Here is a 16,645-nt window from a genome sequence, read left to right on the forward strand (position 1 = left end):
AAGTCACAGCTTGGCGAGTCGGAGTGCCTTATCCAGCACACCACAGCATCTCTTTGGGATGGGAAAGAACTGAGCAGCAGTGCTTGGGAATGGCATCATTTGGGTTGGGATGAGTTGAAATATAGGCTCTAGAGGAAACCTGAGTAGTCCCAGGAGGGGAATGGAAACCACATCCAAACCAAACATCATCATCACTAGCAAGGCTGTAGCACTCCAAGTTGCAACCACAGCAGTATTGCCTCCAGACAGTGATAACCATGGCTTTCCTGAGCTTCTTGCTGAGAAGAAGGGAGGAGGAGATCAGAGAGGAGGTGAGAAACCACATTTTGATCGCTGTGACTCAGCAGAGAGATGTGCTCTGCTGGTTTCTTTATGTGGTGACCTTAGGATTGAGCATCTGGTGGAATATGGCTGGATGATGTACAGAGATCCCTACACAGAGGCTGTGGGGTGAATTGAAAGGGCTCCTTCTGCAGGGCTCAGGCCATTGCTCCAAATATCTCCCTGCCTCTGTCACTGTCCTGCCTGCAGGGCATGGTGGCTTCATGGTCCATGTCTCAGAGAAAAGGTCTTTGGGGTGTGCTGAGGGTAAGTAATTAGTAACAACATAATCATGAGCCAAGAGGTGTCAGTATTTGGACTTTGCTACTTCATTTCATCTGCAGCACATAAATTGGGGGGTTCCCAGCACAAGGAGATTGGTGCCAAGCAACACTGGACTTTTTAATGGTTTCTATGTTGGGGCCCTCACTGAAGTTGGCTTCAACATGAACTTTTCTTGGGCCCCAGCATGAAGCTGGGACCCATAACTGGTTCTTCTGCACTCCCATGGCCATGGGCTCAGCTGTTTCCCCGCTCTGCATCATTACCTGGGCCAATGGCACATCCAAGCAAGAGTGCATTGTCCTCAGCCTGACTGATGTGGGAAGAGCCAGCAGATAAATTAAGAAGCCTGAGAGAGGTGGTCTGACCATGCTATCTACAAACTTCATCTCACACCATTAACCACAGAAGCTGAATTCTACCTGTTAGTTTGCAGCCCTTGGGCTGGTTTTGTGGTGCTGTCATGTGGTGGCATGTTCAGATTCAGCTGGGCTGACTGAACTAAGCCCCTGTGCTCTGCAGCCTCACAGTGATTTAGACTAGCTCTGATGTCAGCTTTGTGGGAGCAAGCACATTGAGGTGGGATCTGCCACTTTTCTTTTCTAGAAAACAGTGAAGCTTCCCACAAGTGGCTCCCTCACTACCATTTAAGTATAGTCCAATAAGGCCTCACTTTTCTGGGAAAGAAGCCAGGATTAGGTTGGCCTTGACCTCACCAGGTCTCCAGTTGAAAATAGGTTTAAGTCAGTCTCTACATTGTCCAGTACACCAGAGGTGTGACCTCTGGATGAGTAGGTCCCAAATTAGGGCTCCTCATAGCTAATGGGGTTACAAACACCTTGAAAATACATTCCTAGAAGTAGGGCTATGGAATGAACCCAGCAGAGCTCTAGGAAATGGATAATCCATGAGAAAGTCTGGATACAACAGGGCTAGAAATTGCCACCACAAAGAAAGATGAGATTGCCACTGAAGGGAAACAGGTCCCACTGGCAGGGGAAATGGCACAATATCCATTTAATTTCTGTAGGAGACACCCACTGGAGTGAAAAATATGTCCTTCACCTGACACTGATCAGCAGTCACCAGGATCATTATGTAAAGATCCACACAAAGTTATTGCAGTATTTGGGGGATGCCAAGGGCAGGAGGTGGGCTAGATTTGCTCAAATCCAATTTAGAAGGCATTTTTATGTGTGTTGACTTTGAAATTCACAGCAAGGACAGAACAAAGCTCATGCAACAGAAAGGCCTCACACTACCAAAAAAAAAAAAAATTAAAAATTGAGCACAGCTCAAGTGTGGGGAGGGTTAATTGCCTATTGTCAAGGAAAGTTGGAAAGCAGACCTCCTCCAGCTCATGATGTGCCCATCTTCCTGCCATGTCAGTCTGTAAAATCTCTGCCCACAGCCAAGATTCCTCCTAGCTCTGTGCAGTTGTTGCTCTTGCACCATTTCAACCTGCACCACTTAGGTCGTGTTTACGAAGTGCTAACGGAAACCAAAGTCATAGTTCTTGGCTGAGGAGCTGGGTCTGCACTTAATGAAGAGCAAGATGCTCTTCATGAGCAAATGCTGCCTTGGGTGAGATCAGATGGTGGGGTTGTGTGGTTTTTGTCAGCTAGATTTATACTCCTGTCCAGCCCCACTCCATGTCTGGGGATCATCTATGCACATAATTAATAAGTAAGTGAGAAGGGCTGTGATTTCTGCATTTAAGCACAAAGAAAGTCCCTTTTGGGCTAGTTTTCTGATGGTTGGCAAGGAACAGAACAACTCCAAGCTCCCTGTCCCTTTTGCTGAAGGCTTTTCCTCCATGTTTCAGTAATGGCATTCAAAGTCACCCTCTGGCTGATTTAAATATTTCACAGCTTGCAGGCCTTGTGTATGATGAACAATAAATTACATCACAGCATGTGCAAGTGGGTTCAGCCTACACGTGAAACACCTTTTCCTGAGTCATCACCTTTCCCCAGATCAATTTTAAGGCCATTGGTGTTTAAATGGCATCTGTGCAGAGGATCTTCAACCTGTCTTTTTGCATGCTGAGGTCAGTAACTGCCTAGTGAGTGCCATCAAGAGCAATAAGTATTTTAGTTATCCACCCTCATTTTGTCAGGGAGATTATTGCTTTGTTCACAGAAGTTGTGTGTGGTTTGGAGTATTACAGGGAATTGCAAAATCATAGAAACATCATAAAATCATAGAACAGCTTGAGTTGTAAGTAGTTCCAATTCCTCTGCCGTGGCAGGAACATCTCCCAGTAGCCCAGGTGCTCAAAACCTCATCAAGCCTGATCTTAAACAATTCCAGAGTTGTGGTGTCCAGGACTTCCCTGGGCAACCTGCTCCAGTGTCTCATCACCTTCATAGTGAATATCTATGTAACTTATTCCTAATATCCAGGAAGAAGTTCTTTAAATATGCCAGAAGACTGCATTGTTTGATGGCTGGAGCTCTGTATTTGGTTTTGAGTCCTGGGTTTGACTCTTTATTACATATTTAGTCCTCTGAGGTGTCTGTCATTCCCATACCTCAGTTTCCCCAGCAGTAAACTGGAGACAGTGGCTCCCTCCCCCTAAAAAAGTGCTAGGATGTACTCCTGAAGAACAGCTCATGAAAGTGGTTATATTTTCAATGCAGTGCTAATAAATACTACAATGCAAATAATTTGGTAGCCTTACATGTAATTATATACCTCCTTTAATTATTGAACAGATGCTTTAATAAAATATGTGGCAAATAATTCAAAATCTATTTAAGGAGAAAAAAAACACGCAAAAGATCCTTCCTGTAAATATATGCAAAAAATAATTTGTGTATTATTTAAAAACCAGAGAAGTCCTTTGCTCAATCTGTAGAGAATAATTGAATAGAAAAATATTGAAATTAGTGAACAGCAAATTAATAATTCACACAGTATTCATAGTCACAGTGCACCATATTTTCCATCAAGTGGATGTTCTCTTTTCACCAGACGACTGAGGAGATGCTGCAGTCTGAGACACTTGTGCCTGGGCACTTTTGTGAGCCATTTTGTGACTGAAGGATGCTACTGTGAATCTTGTCAAGTTACCCACCTGGCACTGGGGCCAGTGAAAACCTGCCAACATAGAAAGACATCCCTGACTAGAAGTCTGCAATATCTCAGCTGCAGTGCCCAGACTGTTGTACAACCCCTGTTGTACACGTGAGGACTAATGATCTCATTTGCATGCTCTGCATCCTAGTTCGGTTATCACAGGCTGAATCTAGTTTGTAGCACACAAAGAATTTGATTTTAACTTATTTTCCTTGCTCCAAGCTCCACAATGGTCAGTTTTGGAGGTGATTGTCCTATGTTAACATTTATTCTTCTCTGAAATTGTCTGAAAATCTATTACTTTGCCTGTAGCAAAATCTGTGTTTCTCAGGAGAAGTGAGAAGTCGTTCAGGATTCTCATTTAAAGAGGAAATGGGAGCGGAGAACAAATTTTGTCACAGACCTCCTGTGGGATCTTGATGAATTACTCAGAGCCAATCTGAAACCATCACTACAGTGTGCAAATCTGGGGGAAAAAAGGAACAACTTGGGTTGCCTCCTCTCCTGAGTCCTTCTGCTTTAGCCCTGGGGGCAGTGCCAAGAGGTGTGCACTCTCAATATCCAGAAACTGGGTGCTCAGGGCACCTCAGTGTTGAATCAGCACTGCTATGGGGGTGGTTTGAAAGCAATGAGTCATTGTGGAAACATGAGATCGTCTCTCCAGAGCAGTTTGTAGCTAACCAGATTGTACTCCCAAAGGCAGTCCCATCCAGCAGTGGGGGCATCCCCTCTCTCTCCCTGTCCCCAGCTATGAAGTGTCCTCACACCTGCACACAGTAGTGCAGCAGGAGACATTGCAAGGGCAGTATGGGGCCAGCCTCCATAGGCAGCAGTGTCTCAGCTGGCAGACAGCAGGGAAAACTCTTTCCCAATAGTTGCTGTGGGAGGGTTGATTTAACAGGGATGTCTGCGTCTTCCTGCAACATCCCTGTTAAATCAATCCTCCCACAGCAACTGCTGGGAAAGAGTTTTCTGTGGGTCAGACCTTTGGTTTCAGCTGCTGTCCCTAAAAGATGCTGAAGCCCAGCAGTTAGACAGATTTCATGTGGGCAGCCCTCCTGGGAAGGAGTCAGACCTGAACTCAGCAGCTTTTGGGCCACTTCTTTTCCAGCTGACAAACCTTCCAGTTTTTCTAATGACACTGCCCAGGGCATGTCTCTAGATTCCAGTGCATTAAAAGTTTTGGGGTTTTTTGGTGCTAAATCATGGGGGAGAAGGCTTTTTCCGAGGCTCTTGGAACAGGTTTTTCTAAGATCTAGATTTATGTTCTGTCCCTTCCCTTTCTTCAGATCTGAAAATGAACTTCTGCCTGACTTCTCCAGGAGTTTAGCCCCAGAGCAATCACATGTTTTTTCTATTCTGAAAACCATTATTTTCTGAAGAGCATTCACAGCATCTGTGAGCTCAGCAGCCTGGAATCGGGGAAAAAAATGTTTTCCTTACTAGCTCGCTGGTCTAAATCCTGGTCAGTGAATGTCCACCTGGAGTGGTCCTGTCAGGAGAAGAGCTGAACCTTGTTTCTTGTCCTAAGCCCTGAAAGGAGCAGTGTCAAAGGAGCAAGATGCCAAGACACGCTCACAGATAGGTGTTAGTGAGGCTAGGATAGAGTCAGGGAGCTTTTCAGGGAATCAAGGACTTTGGTGAAAAGGAAGCAAATGGTAGGTGGCTCTCTAGCATGAGCCATCACCAAGGAGAGGCCAGGAGCAATGAAACAAGCCTTCAGCCAGGAGTTAGGAGTGCTAAAAGGGTGGAGGTGTCTGCTGAGCAGGGAGATAAGGAGCTGTATCCTTTTTTGCATCATTCAGACATCAGCCCTTGGGGGTGTGTCTGGATCTGCTAATGAAGGTGGTCAGGGAAGTCACCAGAGATCTGAACTGGGGTTTATTTTCTCAATGAGGTTCCTCTTGCATTTTCCCCTGGGAACCCCCAAGTGACAGCTCTCCAGCAGGGATTTGTACAGCATGGTCAGTTGGTCATTACTGATGGAGATGTCACGTGCTGACCACAGCCACTGATGGGACAAAGAGGGAATGGGGGTTATCTGAAGGACAGGAGGTACTTTTTACTTCATCTGTAATTTCCTTTCCTTGTCTGGGCCCACATGACTTCATAAGTGACAAAGACAGGGTTATTATCTTCAGCTCTGTGACCAGATTTTAACGAGGCAATTCTTCTATTTCTGCTTTACATTCATTGAATGTCTGGATGCAGAGAGGAAGCCTTGCACAACGATTAAGCCATTGTCAAACCTGTAAGCAGTGGCAAGCCAGAGCTCTTCTTCATGCTTTCAGTCCCAAATCTCCTGCAGAGGTTGTGATGGCCACCTTGCCCCAACACACAGTCAGGAACTTGAGCAGCAGATGGTCAGGCACTTTGGGGCAGAAGTTGCTTGTGAAAGCCAACATTTTACCCCTCAGGGTAAGGAGTGCTTGGAGACCATGGAGCACAAAAACCAAGCATGAGTTTCACAAATGTTACTTTGCCATCCCATCAGAACAGTCTGGGTTACAGGTTGCAACAGGAGGGTCCACTTGTGCTTGTACTTGATGAGGGCTGGTAGGGCTGAGTGGTTGAGCACCCACTGAGGGGGGACCCTAGCCTGCCTCTAGACTGCCTTGGACACTCACAACCATGTTAGGGAAAGCAGAGGAAAGTGAGATGATGTGATCCACATGGCAACACCTGCTATTTTCACTTCTCCATCTTCTCCCACATTTTTTGATTCCTATCATCTATAACTGTCTGCTTGAATGAGGTCCTCAGTCACAATCTTGCCTTGATCACAGAGCAGTACCTGGAGACAGGTGCTGCAGAGTTTTGTCCTACCTTGGCAGGTTTAAAAAGTTAGGGGCTGGCAGTTCTTGACAGTGATATATGTTCTACCATCTAGGTGGAACCTTCCCTTTTTTCAAGGGGGAACTACTTCATTGTGTGTTTATCACTGAAGATAGATCCCATTGCTGCCATGACTAAGGACCCTTTTCTGAGCCTTTGGCATGTATTTAATATATTCAGCAAGTCTCATGTTAAGGCTGCTGCTTCTTTTGCTCATGAGAACACCACAAGAAGAACTGAAGAGAGATTTAGATGATTTTCTTTGTTCTCCTCAAAATATAAAAGGCATTATTCACACTAAAGACATATTTTAAATCAAGAAAGCCTGGCTCCCTCTCTATACACATGTAATGTAATTTCAACTACAGTTCAAAAATGAGGAAAGTTATCCTTATAAAAGTTAATTATATTCAAAGACAATTAGTGTAAATGAGATGTCAACTGATCAAAAATATTGCTGCATTTTTAAAAAACTTAAATTCTAGTCAGCCTGATTGTGCAGGAAAAAGCCTAAAAATATCACCTCTCAGATTCCTTGAGACAGAATTTCTGCCACTCAAATCAGAGGAGGGAAATTTCCAGGTGTGCAGGAGTAAGTAAGCATACTGCACCCCATATATAGGGGTGAGAAGAGAAGACTGAGAGGGGATCTGATCAATGTGTATAAATATGTGAGGGGTGGGTGTCAAGTGGAGGGGGCCAGGCTCTTTTTGGTGGTTCACAGTGATAAGACAAGGAACAATGGGTTCAAACTTGAACATAGAAAATTTCACCTCAACATGAGGAGAAACTTCTTTACAGTGAGGGTAACAGAGCACTGGAACAGGCTCCCCAGGGGGTTGTGGAGTCTCTTTCTCTAGAGACTTTCAAAACCCACCTGGATGCATTCCTGTACAGACTACCCTAAGTGATCCTGCTCTGGCAGGGGGATTGGACCTGATGATCTCTTGAGGTCCCTTCCAACCTCTGACATACTGTGAGACTGTGATACCTCCAGAAACATGTAGAAACCGGGCACTATCCCCATGGATTAATAATGGGTGGTACAACAAGGGAGTCTCAAGACCATCTCACTGGTTGTGGCTGGCTAACAGTTACTGCTTTGGCTCCCATCCTGAGAGTCTTACTTAACTAAATGTTGCTACCACATCAAAAAGCAGGTGTCCACATCTGCTTCAGCCTCCATTAGAGACAGGAGGCTGTAAGACAGGTGTACACTCATCCAAAAGAAGCCAAACAAACCCTGCCCTCTCTCACCAGCCCCTAAACCAAGAGCCCAGTGAGGAAACCTCAGGTGGAGATGTCCGCATGGGAGCACTGTGATCAATCCCACCCTTCAGTGTCTCTCAGGCAAAGTGTTTCTTGTGCTGTCAGTGCCTTTCTCAGTGTTCACCTCCAGGTTTGAAAAAAAGGCTGATGTTGCTGCTATCTATAGGCTATGCAAATCAAACCATTTCCCCCCCCCCCCCCCAAAACACACCACCTTTGCCACATTTCTAAGTACAAAGAAGCTAAATAACTAGCTCACCTTGGCTTGGCAAAGGAATGATGATGGGGATTATAGGGTAGAAATCTATAATATCCAGAATGAAGTGGAAGACAAGAAAAGGGAACAATTAAGTATTGACTGCTTTTTCCAATCCAGGAACCAAAGGGTGCCCAGTTATCACATCATAGGTTGAAAGGCAGCAAAAGGAAGGTGTTCCCACACAAAGCATCAGCTGGGCAGCTTATTTCCTTGGAGAGTTGCAGGAAGAAAAAAAAAAAAAAAAACCTGAAAAGGTCATTAAGAGTTATTAAACTGAGTGGTCTGGAAGTAACCTCTTTCAGTGAACTCAGGGTTTGACACTGTTATGAAGATTGCTGCTGTGAAACATTAACCCCAACCACTGTTGCAGACCCAAGAGGAATACTAATTAAAACACAGTTGTCCAGTCCGGGACAGACAGTGCCCATTGGTAATGGGAGGAAATCCAGCAGATACTGGTGGCTTTAAAGGCAGTATCATCATCTGTCAAAAAAATCAAAGGAGCCCAGCTGGACTTTAGGAATGGGAAGCTGATCTGCTGCATGGCCTCAGGCAAAGCATTTCCTTGGTATTGCTCCTGACCCTGCTCTGTCCTACTAATATGGTGGCCACCCCTGGAGAGCAAAAAGAATCTTTTACTATTTGCCTGTTCAGTTCTTAGGAAAAATCAGCCCATCTCTCAGGCAGTGCCTCTCATTGTGCTTGCAATAGAGACCAAAATTGGCAATAATTATGTCTATTATGGAAATAAAAATAAGTAATTCCATTCCACTGTGTATTTTACTCTGTATATTTGAAGCTATTCCATTTACAGACACCCTCCATGTGTCACTCCTCTTATGATGCAGATGGTGCAATTATTTATTAATCTGGTTTTAAAATATCTTCGGAGTGTTTCAGCAGGAAAAACTTTCTTCATGGTCCCAATTTCAGCAGACTCAACAAGAATTTTGCTGTTGAATTTGCTGGAGAGCAGGATTAAGGCTTCTTTTGTCCTTTCTGACCTTCACTTTCACATACTACCAACATCTTTTAGACCTGAGAGAGGCAGCTACTCTTGTGGTGCATTCATATTTTCAAAATGACTGAAATTGAAGGGATTACATCTTAAATCTTTGCCTGCTGTCCCTAGAGTGTTTCCATACTCTCACAAGCCATAGCAACATGGATAAGAAAAAACATTTAAAATGTCTTGAATTAAGTGTTAGAGCTGTTTTTTTGTTAGGGTTTTTTTTTTCTTTCTTTCTGGCACGTGTCCCAGAAGATTCAGGATGTCTGGGATGTTGGCTGCAGGCCCAAATCAACTGGTTTTAGTGTCAGCTTGATGGGTTTTGCCCTCCCCACCTTATGAATATGTAAAGCTGACCAGGTGATTCATACAATTCAGGCAGCACAGCTGAATTGGGCGTCCCTGTGACTCAGGCTTTTCCCTTGCTGTGCCATGGAAGATGTCTCTGTGCAGAGTAAGCATGGTTAGCCAATCACCACTAGCCAGCCACTGGGCTAGCCACCAGTCACATGCATGGGCTGGGATGTGTGCTGCACTGAAACCCAAAGACCAAATTCACCCAGACTTGGGAATTGTGCACTTTCTCTGTGAAAAGAGGAACTGCCAGGAAACCCATCCACCACCTTGTTGCTTTTACAAGGTGTAACTGAGCATTGTGTCTAATAGGCTCATGGAGGGTGATGCACTTCAGAAAGCACTCCTGCAACCTTCCACTGGCTTCACAGGATGAGGCCTGAAGATAACCATAGCCATCAAAAGCTCACAGCAGAAAATACACACAAGACTTCCCTCTTGTGCATGTTGTGAACCTGAGGTTGTGGTACTACACTGCTTGTTGCCACAGCCAGCCTGAGCACACCTGAGAGAAGGGCTGCCTTGTATTGAATGACATCAAGTGTGCTTTAGAGGTCTGAAACTCTGCCTCCAGGTCATTGCTCTGCCCCACCTGCAGAAACAGTAGGAAAGGCATAGAGAAACAGGGCAGCAGATTTCCCCAGGGTGGGCCAAATAAGACCTCATATCCTGACATGCCTCCCAGAAGTACCTGTCATTTAAATCCCATCATTGCAAGGTTGAGCTCTCTGTTGTTGCACCATGTCAATTTAGAAACAGTTAATTAATCAGTACACTTGTCTTATGCCCATTAAATTATGGTGCAGCAAAAATGTTTTCCCAGGAAGAGACCAGTTGTTTGTGGAAAATGAAAGAAGCTGTTTGTTTAATTCCCTTTTTTTCATTAATTGTTTGGACAAGGCAACATTGAAACTGGTGAGCAGGAAACAAAAGAATTCTGCCATTAAAGAGAAGTGGAACTCTTTCCAGTGCTGGGTAATCCTCCTCCTAGCTCCACAACTTAGAGCATCACTGTGTGAAAGTGCTTGCTGTACCTTGAGTCTGAGAGAGGAACACAGACAAGAGGGGCACTGAGGGGTTCTGCTTTGCTTAAGGAAATCTTCAGCTCACCTGGGCTTTTTCTGCTGTGCCTCTTCAGGCTTTTCCTTCATATGTTTTGCCTTTTTGCAGCCAGGGGTTTCTGTCATTTAAAGACTCTTTGGTGTTAGGAGTGGCTCGGATCCTTACCCTGCCATGGAAGTAGACAGGATGTGAGGGAGCAATGCAAAGCTTAGTCCCAGACAAGGCTTGGGCAGGTCTGAAGCTGATCTAGTGTGGAGCAATGCCAGAAGGGGGGCATGCTCTTGTAAAATTTCTCAGTCCCTAATGCACAGCTATTAGAAATTTGGTAAACTTCTGAGGCTTCCTTCTCACAAGGCTCCAATATGCTCCATCTCATACAAATAATATTTCGATACTTGATGCTGTAAGGTTCTGCACACATCAAAACCAAAAGGATGTATGTTTCCTTGTGTCTGACATGTCCACCCCTAGAGAAAAAAACATGAATAACAGAGAGAAGGTAACTGAGCTCATTGAGCAAGCCTGCTATTGTGCATTGATAACAGGGAGAAAGATCTCATAAGGTGATTTTGAATGACCAGGATGCTTCTGGGCTGAAAAAAAGACAAACAAGACTGCACCACTGTGGAAAACAGTCTCTCTATCAGCTGTCATGCAATATTGATACCTCTGTCTGTCTGAAGGAAGGGCTGGGTTAGGATTGCATGAGGAGCAGATTGCCCATGCTTAAAGGCTTTCAAGTCAGAAGCAGTGGGGACTGGCTACAGACATAACCACAGTGATACCATCTCATGAGCGGAAGCTCAAGAGCCCAGGAAAGGGAAACAGCTGACAGGGGACATGGTTTATCCCTCTAATACACAAGAGAAAGTGAGGGGAATGAAAGGAAGCTGTTCTAACACCCACAATTATTTTACAGCAGGAATATTTAATACAGGTAGAGTGGGAACGAATTGAAGGTGAAAATCATCAGCAAGTTTCTAAGTGACCAAGTAGGGTGGTTTTGGAGAAGCTTACCAGAAGGAGTTGGAGCATTAAATTGAACTGATTTTATAATGGGGCAGAGCACATCTGTGAGCAAATTTATCTGATGTGCAATATCGGAAGGCTAGAGCTGGCTGCTGAAGCAATCTCTTCAATCTTCTATCTGTCTGTTCAAAGCAGGCTCCAATTTCTTAACATAAAGGCATTTACCTCAGTTAGCAAGGGAAGATGTGTGTCTGGCCACTGGCCCCTGGGCCTCTCCCTGTAGCTCAGATCTGGTTTCCACCATGGTCTGTTCTCTGGGGTTGGGCTGGAGACTCACAGTTCTTGGTCTAAGGAGATACCATCAAGCTACAGCACAAAACAAAAACTTCTACACTGAAGAAACATCTTCCTCTGAAGTCAAAACCAGTTGTGCTCTTTCTGGAAGAGCCTCTCTTGAATGCTTTCAAGCTTTTATTCTCTGGCTACAAGGATAAGAGAATGTTATTCCTAATGCAGAAGCAATCTGGAAAAGGCATCCACAGAATGGTAGAAATATTGTGTTTCATGACACATGAAGGCTACAACAGAGTCAGTACAAGGGGAAGCCCAGGTGGGAGATTTTTTGCTCCCTTTCTCCCATTGCCTTTCCTTTAACTTTGCTGAATGAATTCTCCCTCCCTAATCTTGCAGCTTTCAGCAGACCATATGCAGAGTGTGGTTACCTGTCCCTCTCCAGCCCTTTTGCTGACTTCTAGCATGGGTATTCCCCTGTGCTAAACCCCCTCTGGGTTTTGTGAATCTGAATCAGGACAAGCAATCCTCAGATCATTGAAAGGAACCAGCTCCAAACTCTCACACACACGGTGAAGGAACAAGGAAATCAACAGCTTACTGCTTATTTAATAATATCATTCAGCAAAGCTCCTAGTTTGCTAATACATCTGGGTGGTCTTGTTACAATTGCTGTTGAACTGCAGAGGAGCATCCTCCAGAATAATTCCAGGTAGATCCCACTTGACTGGCAGATAGCTCTGAGTACCTCCCAAGTGAAATAAGTACTACTTCCACCTAAACAGGATCTAAGGAGCCATTCAGTGGAATAGAGGAAAATTAAAAAAAAAAAATTGCCCTGAGGAAAAGTATCCCAAAGAACTCAACAGCCTTTCCAGGCTGCTGCTGCCAGTAATACAGGCTAAGACAGCTTTCTTGAAGTGTAAAGGAAAATACAAAATTAGGTGGAGGGAGTGATGGTCTTTGGGGTACAGATATTATAACTGTTTCCAACAGTCTTGGTCTTTCACAATATCTTATCCTGTCACACTTGCAAAAAATATCATTAAGGATGGATTGTGGTGGTTCCAGAGACTGCTCCCCATGTTTTCACAGAGCCCAAGGCAAGAGGTCAGAGCTGAATGATGGCTCATCACAGGTTCACAATAGTGCAAGCAGCAGCCTCAGTGCTGCAAACAACTCACAAATGCACAGAATTACAGCAAAACCACAGACAAGAAGTGAATGCCTACCTGTAGGGCTGCTGAATTGCAGTGCATGTTTCTGTGAGTCTAAAGGTGGGCCAAGGAGATGTTCTTCATGCAGTGCCATAGGTCCCAGCTAGGTCTGCAGAGAGCAGTAATAGCTTTCATCAGCTGAGCTGGTACAGGTTGAAAAATGTCCTAAGCCACAGAAAAACCCATGTCAAGTACAGGCCAGATACAGTGGCTCTGGATATAATCTGGTTGTACAGAAAGAGGTGAGGGGTGAGCAGCCCCAGGAAAAGCTAAAGATAGGAGACAAAGGTTGCAAGTCCCCAGTGGAGAGAGGAAAGGATGTTGAGCACCAACCAAAACCAGGGGTGAGCAACCCCATTGTTGTGGGCCTTAAACTTGAGAGAAACAGTGGTTCATGGCCAGAAAACTGATTTGTAGCACCAAGATTATCTCAAGCTCTTGAGAATTAGGGGGGAAGATAAAACCAAAGCTGAATTTGGTCTAATGAAAACTACTGCCTTCCCCTTGCTTTGGTGTCTCTATTCATGCTCATTTGAAAGGGCACCAATCCTGAGCCTAAAACTCAGCAAGGGTGAGGTAGGTTAGACACAACACACCATGCTTTCTGTCTGAGGCAGCCCAGTTTTCTAGTCCTGCACTATGCAGACTCTCCTCTAGGGACTGGAGAACTGTGAGGGACTTCTGAATGACAGAAGCTTAGAGATAAAATGTGCTTAGCTTCAGGTTAGAAAGCTGATGCCAGCCCTCTATTCTCAGTCAGCCATTAGCCTGCTCTTGAGACATTTTGTACCTGAGAAGCATGCAGAGCAAATGTGGATACAAGAGGAATCCCAGCCAGATCAGTTCAGAGCTCGTGCTTCCATTTGCACCTGGCTGTGTTGTGGACCAAGACTGACCAATCTGTCCTCAAGGGTTCCAAAGTGACCCCTGGGGCTGCCCAGCCTTCCATGGCAGGGGAGATAAATTCCTTCATGAGGATGTGGGGTTAGGTGTTTTCTGGTCATTGCAGGCTGCTAGGTGACTTCTGTTTCTTCCCTGTGACAGTAGCTGTGATTTAGGAATGAAGTTCATATTTTGTTATTAGATACTATAAATACATGGCAGGAATGAGCTCACAGAATGTATGCAGGCACTGCATGCCCACTTGGAGACAAGCAGAGGAGACAGGGGAAGGGGAGGCTGAGAAAAATCAATAATACCTGATCCCATGTGACCACAAGACTGGCAAGCCAGCCTTCCTCAGAGGGAGGTGCAGATTAACATTGTCATTCTGCCTACCTACCTACCTACCTACCTACCTACCTACCTACCTCGCTCCTTCTTTCTCTCTTTTCTGGTCCACCAAAGACTTCATTTTTTCCCCACGTTGGTTTTCAGACAAGTGCACAGCCACTAAAATGCCAACAGGAGCACCAGTCAGCAAAAACTTCCCAGATGTCTGTATGACCATAGCAAACCCAGCAACCTCACTGTTCATTAAAACAGGCTTTAAAAGTACCTCCTCAGAGCTGCTCAGAGAAGCAATTCAGCTGTGGAGGCTCCATTTCTGGAGACCCTGAGATTGTTCCTGGGCAGGCAGCCTGAGACTCCCCAAGAGAAGAACCTGCTGCCTCATCCAAACCTTAAACCAACCTGGCTTTCTTCTCTTAAAGGGTGTACACGGGGAAATCTAGTATGACTGATAATGAGGGACAGAATTATGATGATGAGCCTAATGGCTCTAAAACACAAGTTAAAGGGAAGACTTGGGCAAGAGAATTCCTGAAATGCTTTTTGGAGAGCTGCAGTGCTGCAGCAGTAGGTAGGTTCTGATGCTGTGTGTTCCTTGCTGAGCATGTCTGAGCTGCAGAAGCCTCAGGTTCTCCCTGGGCAGTTTTTTAGGAAGTTGGGCTCCTGGAAAGGTTTTCTACTTATGCCAAGATGCTTTTAGTTTTAATTCAATATTAATGCTTAAAAACAAAGGACTGTTCCATGTTCCAGGGCACTTACCATCTTCCTTCCACTGCCCAGTAGGAACATGGAAGCTTTTCTCTGTGTGACAGTCTCCATAACTGAGTATCAGTGTACAGAAAGCCTGGGTACACTTGCATCAATGATAGATAGTTTCCCCTGTAGGCCCTGTGTCTGTCCCCAGCTATTGCCCCATCATCTCTCACAGCTGCACCATATGATGTTTCTCCTGAGTGAACAGTGCAGGTAGACATGACACAGTGTAAGCAGCCATCTATTGCTATCTCCCCCTGACAGTCTGGGATGAAAAAGGATGTAGAGAGGTCATGTAAAGAGCAGACAGGGAGGAAAATAAAGGTTATAGCAGCATCAGGCAGGCAGGTTTGAGGGACCACCTTTGTATATCTGAGCTTGTTTGATAATGCAGGGAAAACAACATGCAAGGCTCTGTACAAAGCTGGGGGACAGTGCACAGCCCTGCTCTGAAGGGCTTGTTCCCCAGGATGAGAGGCAGGTGATCAGCCCTGAAATCACCCTGCCTGAAATCCTAAGGCCCAAAGCAGGCAGGCAAAGCATCACCCAGGGCAAGGCAGGACTTGACCTGCTGGCAGTCTTGAGGCAATGTGACTTTAACATGTTCAGACCTAGCAGCATCTTATCCCTGCCTCACGGGGAAAATCAAATAACAAATCTCCCTGGGTTGCCACCCCAGTGCCACCTCTGCAGAGCCGGTGGCTCTATCGACTGCAGCCTGCCTGTAGGCTGCAGCAGGCAGGGCTTGGCGTGTGTGCTACCAGCCTCTGTTTACTCTTCACACCACAGCTCTTTGCTCTCAGTTTCCTTTGCACTTTCACACCTCCTTCCCTGTCATCACATTATGCTGAGGTGACCACTTCCCCTTTGCCTTCCCTTTGGTGAGCTCCAGCCCTAGCCCCAAGTGTTGCCTTCACATGCCTGAGTTACCTGCAGGATGTGCAAATAAAATCACCCCTGCAGTGGCAAATCCCACATACATTTGCCAATGTATTGTACAAGGTATTTCTGGCTTACCTTGGGGAAACTTTCACTCAGCTCATGCCCCTGTTTCCTTGCAATCTAATCAGGGAAGGACGAAGGAAAAACCCTTCAGTAAGTATGTACAGAACTAATAGTCACAGGTTGGATTATATATATTTTTTTAACTTATTAATTAAATTAAGTAGAAAACAAGCTGGTCAGGAGTGACCTGGCTACCCTGCTATCTGTTTGTGAGCCAGCCAGCCCTGAAACACAAGGCAATGCAGCAGAGCACGCCTCTAAGACCTGCCTTCCATGTGCTCAAAGTTCATCAGTGCTGTTACCAGGCCGACTTTCATCTCTGACATCTCCCAAGAAATTAAAGAATATAAATTAAATTAAAAATTCAAAGACTGTGGCTCTCCTTCCAGTAGCAGGAAGGCAAAATTGCTGAAGATCCTGGGCAGTGAAGCCCAGGGTGCAGGTCCCACATGGAGATCCCACTTAGCTTCCTAGGCTGGTTGCTGGCAGAGCCCAGGGATGGTGGCCAAGCAGGAGGGGAGCTGAAGGAGGCAGAAGGAGCATTTCCACCTGCCAGGTCCTGGGGCTCTCAGAAGTCCTCCAGCTTCTTGGGACGATTGGAAGTGCCCTTGCCAGCAGGCAGTACCAATTTCATTTCCCACTTGCTGCCCCTCAAAAATAATCTCTGAGTGAATTTATCATCTATGGAAATGTGTAGATATGAGAGCT

At 45.3% G+C, this 16,645-nt stretch overlaps 1 protein-coding gene across 1 annotated transcript in view; it reads left to right on the forward strand.

Annotated features, from left to right (window-relative positions):
* Positions 1 to 16,645, forward strand: part of MARCHF4 (membrane associated ring-CH-type finger 4) — a 102,487-nt gene that overhangs the window by 42,441 nt on the left and 43,401 nt on the right. The gene's annotated exons all lie outside the window — the stretch shown is intronic.

This window comes from Indicator indicator, chromosome 5 (assembly GCF_027791375.1).
Source record: "Indicator indicator isolate 239-I01 chromosome 5, UM_Iind_1.1, whole genome shotgun sequence".
In the NCBI taxonomy this organism is placed as follows: Eukaryota; Metazoa; Chordata; class Aves; order Piciformes; family Indicatoridae; genus Indicator; species Indicator indicator.